The sequence below is a fragment of the Anas platyrhynchos genome, chromosome 1 (assembly GCF_047663525.1).
Source record: "Anas platyrhynchos isolate ZD024472 breed Pekin duck chromosome 1, IASCAAS_PekinDuck_T2T, whole genome shotgun sequence".
Taxonomy (NCBI): Eukaryota; Metazoa; Chordata; class Aves; order Anseriformes; family Anatidae; genus Anas; species Anas platyrhynchos.
The window spans coordinates 164,908,657-164,914,656 of record NC_092587.1 but is presented as its reverse complement, the minus strand read 5'-3'; positions in this window follow the sequence as shown (position 1 = coordinate 164,914,656).

Here is a 6,000-nt window from a genome sequence, read left to right as displayed (position 1 = left end):
GAAAAATTACTTTCTTCTGTTCTTCAGGCCTGAAATATTTTGAGAAAGGCTGAAAATCACAGGGAAAAAAAGCAACATTGTGCTAAGCAACTGTTTAGATATATTGTGTATTATTTAACTCAATATACTATTTAATATGCCTGAGAACTGAAATTAAAAACATCCTAAAGAACCTTGAAACTGAATGCATCTGGAGCTCATTGGAATAATAGACAAACTAAGGTGATATCTGTAATACTGTTCTATATAATTAGACATCTCACTTTTTATAACATATTATTTACCCTTTTTTTTTTTTTTTTTTTTTTTAAATGGACATATTAACTTACAGTCCTTATTTGTGAAGGGGGCTGTTTCTGTGTAGATGCATTTGGATAGATGTATGTCAGTTTTAAAGCCCTGTTGTGAACAGGCTTTTCAATCACTGATAATCACTGTCATTTTTCCCTACCATCTTATTTCCAGATTGTTCCAGTGCTGGCAAATTGGTCGTTTTCGGACCGTGCCTTACCTAATTACATGAAACTAGACAAACTGTGAGGAGGCATTGCTTCCTTGATGGGAGGAGTTCATCACGAGGCAAATAGAAACCATGAAGGAGGATGCAGCTGTGCCTTTTCTTTACATTACGTGACTAGAAATACCAAAATTCCCCCATCCAGCAAGCTGAACATAGTCATCATCTCTGCAAGCCCTCAAGTGAACAGGAGGTAAGTCTTGTGATGGTGTGCAGCCACGTTTTATCAAGGCTGATCAGCTTCTTCAGAGTGGAGGACTAGGATCTCTGGGGTCAGTAGTGTTTGGTTCATTCATCTTTGGTATTGGCAAACCAAGCCCTTGTGATGGCCACTATGCACAGCAGCAATCGCAGTGAGTTTTTAGCTTCACTGGCAAATCCAAACACATTCTCTGACTTCTGGAGTTTTGGCTAAGATGAGCATTTTAAACAGTCTGATCACACAGTGACATTCCTATTCTGTGGTATGATTTGGGGTGAAAAATTGGGTACACTTTCAAAAAGCTTTCAAGGGAAACACCTGATGCATCCTTCTACTCCAGTCTGAGGTAGGCTTTTGTAATGTCTACTTTGCTCTTATCCTTCCTGACAAGTGACAGCCAGTTATTCTGCTCACTATTGAAAGATGTTTCAAGTGCCTTCAGTGGAGGTCAAAGCTCACAGTCTTTAGGCAGATGCATGGAAAATCAGTACGTGGTATTGACATTTTTGGAAACTATTTGCTGTTCTTAAACTTCCTCTTTTTTCAAGAAATGTCAATCAAGATACCAGGATATGTTGAAAAGTGTAATGGTCATCTGAGTTACTACTCTTATCATTAAGCAAGAAAGAGCCCTGTCGTAATTTTAATATCCCCTGACTGAAAATCCGTCTTTTGCAGCTGCTCCTCATAGCAGAAAAGCTAGTTTTTGTTTTGTTTTGTTTTGTTTTTTCTCCCACCAGTGACATACTGTTAAGTAGATAGGAGATACTGCCTAATTCTTTGTGTTGAGTTGGGCTGGCTCCTCTGAGCAGATGATGGAATTGGGGTGCACAACAGCAAAAATGAAGCAGCAAAACCATGTTACAGGTTTACATCTAAATCAGGAATTCCTGAGCTGTTCTGCACATGTTAGTGGTCTCTAAGCTGCTTTAAAGTGGTTCTCAAATACTAACAAAAAAGATTAATTCCATCAGAACATAAATAGTGATACTCAAGTAAACTCAGTTTGGGAGACATGATCATGATTAAAATTCTCTTGGTTTAACTCCGGCCATTCAACTTCCACCCTGGTAGATCTTCATCTGATAACTCAAAGAATTCATTGTCACTGATTTTCCTCTGCTTAGGCATCTATATTGCGCATAATTTTTAAGTGTTTCCCGAAAAGTTCCTTCTAAAGCAGCAGCTATCTGTCTGTGAGCTTCTGTTACTCCATGAGGTGTAACAAAGAAGGAGAGCAAGCCTATTTGCAATACATTTAAATCCATTATACAATATATATATATATATATATATATTTCATCTTTATTGAAAAATAAATAAATAAATAAAATGGGGCTGTAAACAGGAAAGACAGAAAACTGCGTTCCTAAAATGAGCACCTAAATTTACTGCACGGTCACTACCTTCAGAGGGAATTAGCCTACATCTGGAGGCCTACCCGTCTCCATTGGCTATCCACAGATAATTTCACTGAACAACTGGGTGTAAGCTTAACAGACAGGTATGAAGAATGGATTTCAGCCCCTCTTGAGCTGTGGATGTGAAAAAAAATTGGTTTGGTAAAACACCCTCACTAGTGCCTCTTACAGTATAATCTCTGTACAATTACATGAGTTTCATCTGTTTAGGCATCTAAGTTTTACATCCTCACTGTCCACCTGAGGAATCGCCTTGAGCTAACTAGCCGTTATTAAGCCCAGGTCTTTTCCATGTCTTCATATATATCTATACTGGAAGATGAATTGTTTAGCAGGATCCAGCATAACAATGAACGGTTTGTTGTTTCAGGAGGCAGGTTTCCCACCTTCATTATTTATTTCTCCCCCACTCTTAATCTCCTCAGCAAAGTTGATCAATTAGTATGTTTTCTTTTAAGCCTTTTAAAGGAGGGAAATAGCAATATTGTATTTAAAAACGAGACTTGCTGTTTAGCAATTCTAGCCAAAAATATTGAGCTAAATCAAGCAATGCGCTTTACAGAAATGTTTTGCATAAACTCTGTTATCTTTTGCAACTTTATTCAAGCTAGTTTGACAAGGTCTTGTTTTTCATAAGCACATACTGACTGCCCTAATTTTATTATCTTTCTACATTAATAAATCCCTGCACTGATTATTAACGTTAAGCTGCTCAAAATCAATGTCACAATGCAAACTTATAATTACCTGCATCATTCCATTTACATTTTCTTTTAAGTATTGGTTCGAACTCTAGCTTTCTTAACAGTCTTCTGGAATATGTCTAGTGTTCTAACAATTACTGAATATTAATCCTGAAAGCTCACTGACCAGCTCTTTTAAAGTTCTTGGTGTGAAGTTATCCAGACATACCGATCTAAGAACATTAATAGTAGCTGTTTTAATGTGTTCTTGAATTACTGTTGAAATGGAAAATATTTTGTCATTATCATTTGATACAAATATATTACCTACTCTTTTCCCAAACACGGCACAGGAATATTCAGCGTGTTTTTTTCTGCTTGCTTATCGACATTCTACATTTCTTTGTCTAAAAACAGACACGGTAGAATTTCTAGTACACTTTGTGGATTTTGTTTTTAGATCTTCTTTTCAACACAGGTCATTGACTTCTTAGGTATCTTTTTCTTCTATATTATTTTTCCATAAGCACTACTGTCAGATTTATATTCACTGTTACTATTTATTATTATTGTTATTATTTGTTTGTTTGTTTCCCCAGCTGTTGGGTATTTTTATTTACAACTGCTTTGCAAAATCCCCTCTAAAGAGGCAGAAAAGGTTGTTCTTTTGAGGAAGGGATTTTTTTATTTGTTGTTGTTTGTTTGATTGTTTGTTTTTTAATTAGTTTCTCTGGTATTGTAGACTTTAAGGCTTGTATTCACCTTGTTCAGATTCTGCCTAATTATTCAGTGTTTACTAATCTGGCCTACTCTTTCAATGTGTAGAATTAGCCCTTTAAAATCATGAAGGTGAAAGCTTTTTGTTTCAGTCTTCTCTGCTGATTACAACCAGCATGATTAAATAATCATTTTGTGATGTTCACCAAAAAGGTCTGGGTTTTGCATTGGTTACCAGATCTGAGGATTATAAACTTGTCTAGTGCACGATTCTCCTACGCTGGTTGCAAGATTATTGTGAGTACTGAGACTACTTAATTTTAGAAATTGTTAAGACATTGACACCAATAGCATGAGCTCTCCTGCTTCACCACTAAGGGAACAGGTACATGACACACTGAAATTCAGGTCCTTGCTCTGAATATAGCAATTCAGGTATCACAGGGAACATAGTCACACAGGATCATCAGGTTGTCTGGGTAGCCAAAATGGTCAGTCAAGGTCAGTTTAAGGCCCCTAGCATTGGAGCAAGCAGCACACTGTGTTGTGCAGATATTATGCTCCCAAGTCCCCAGGATCTTCTTTCTGCACATTACAGTTGATTAAGGAGCTTATCCTTTCTTCCCCTACTTGAAAGAATGCAGCATAAGAGGTGAAGGAATTTTTTCTGACCACATCCCTTAATTATTTGTGTTCTCAACATCAGGATTTAGTTCCAAATGAGTGTTCGCTGCCCTACCTTATTATGCTAAGAGGTTCTTAAACAAGTATTATGTCATTGCTTTAATGCCCTTCTAGCCTGTCTAGCCAGACCATCCCCTCTGCCATGTCCGAGTCTGTAAAGGCTCCATCTCCCAGCTGGTGGAGCAGTACTTCACAAAACCCAAACCATTCTACAGCACTACGTCTCTAATCGGGAGACTTCAGCCAAAGCATGCAAGCATGCCCATCTTACAGCGTTAGTGTTTGCTAACAAATTTTCAGCATAAACACTCTGGAGCCAGAAACGCTGTCTTTAGTAGTAAAGAATGTGGTTTTGTCTCATATTCAAGCAGTTAAGCAGCAGTATAGGACCACCCATTGCTAACAAATGTTGCCAACAGCACTTGCTTTTACAAAGCAGGTAGCCTCAGCATGCCTTAGGTGAGGCAGAAGAAAAGGGTGGTGGTAGTTTCTAGCGAAATTCGAAGTGATGGACAAAGCACCTTTCCAAAAATCGTAAATGTTATTCTCTGAGTATGTACTTTAATTAATCTTGTGTAATTATACTTCGTACAGATTTCCATCTGGACTAATAGTACATAAATAATTAAATGACATGCTTAAGGAGCATGCTGTTGTAGTTTCTGGCCCTGCTATGCAACAAGTCAGAGCTGAGAAGCTGTATGACAACCGATGAAAATACAGGAAACACTCGTGTCTTACAGCTGAGTCAGTGACCTGTTGTTCTCAAAAAAGCCTGTTGTAATAAACAGTCTTCAGTTCTGAAGTACATCAAGCCTATAAAGGTCACAAATGGGACTGGAAAAAATAAAGGATTTTGCTGCACTTCCTCTTCTTAAATGGGCTGAAAACACTTGAAATGTACCTGAAACCAAGAGATCTGCGGCTGTTACCTAAAGTTATGAAGAATCTTTAAAATCTGAGTAAAGATTGAGTTCAGCTACTGAGTAAGATGTCTTGTTTCCTCCAGACAGGTTGATGATTCTTAATCCAAGAATTCAAGTAATGAGCAGTTGAAGTTTCCATCTTGAAGCATCTGTTCCGCCAAGTCAGCACTGGCCTTGATAAATAGCAAATCAGACTGATGCATGCAAGTGTATACACACATGCTCAAGTTAAACTTGAGGGAAAATACTTGAACAGATCTTTGCATAGACAGATTTATATAATTAATCTGTAATTAGGCTTTATACAGTGCAGACTGACTCAGGTCAAAATACAGAAAATGCAGACATGGTAGGATCTTTACCTGTTGCTGCAAAAATAAAAAATAAAAATCAAAGGTTATTTGTGGGTAAGCGTACATACCTGCATTTAGTTGTCACAGACCTTCACTGGTATTCTAACTTACTAATTTTACATTGAAAGAAAAATATGTTTAGCTAAAGGATAAAAACAAACCACAAGTACAACTGCATCTGGGTGCTTTTAGTAATCTTAGTCAACTTCAAACATTGAGTTATGCCTCATTTTTAAACTGTGCAAAAGAGAAGCTTGCATACACCACTTGTTTTATATTTGCCTTTACTGAGTTTTGCAATGGTGATCCCCCCTTGGCCTGTAGAATAGAGGACTTGGTTGTTTTGCAGTGTTTATATCTTTATATTCTAAAAAGCAGTCAAATCCAGCTCTCTAATGCTGGAGTCACTCAATTCAGGAGGTTTCTACCTGACAAGATGTGCCAGTTCAATTCCAGCAATGAAAAATGCCAAGCTGGTTTAGAGAAGGTGCTCTCTC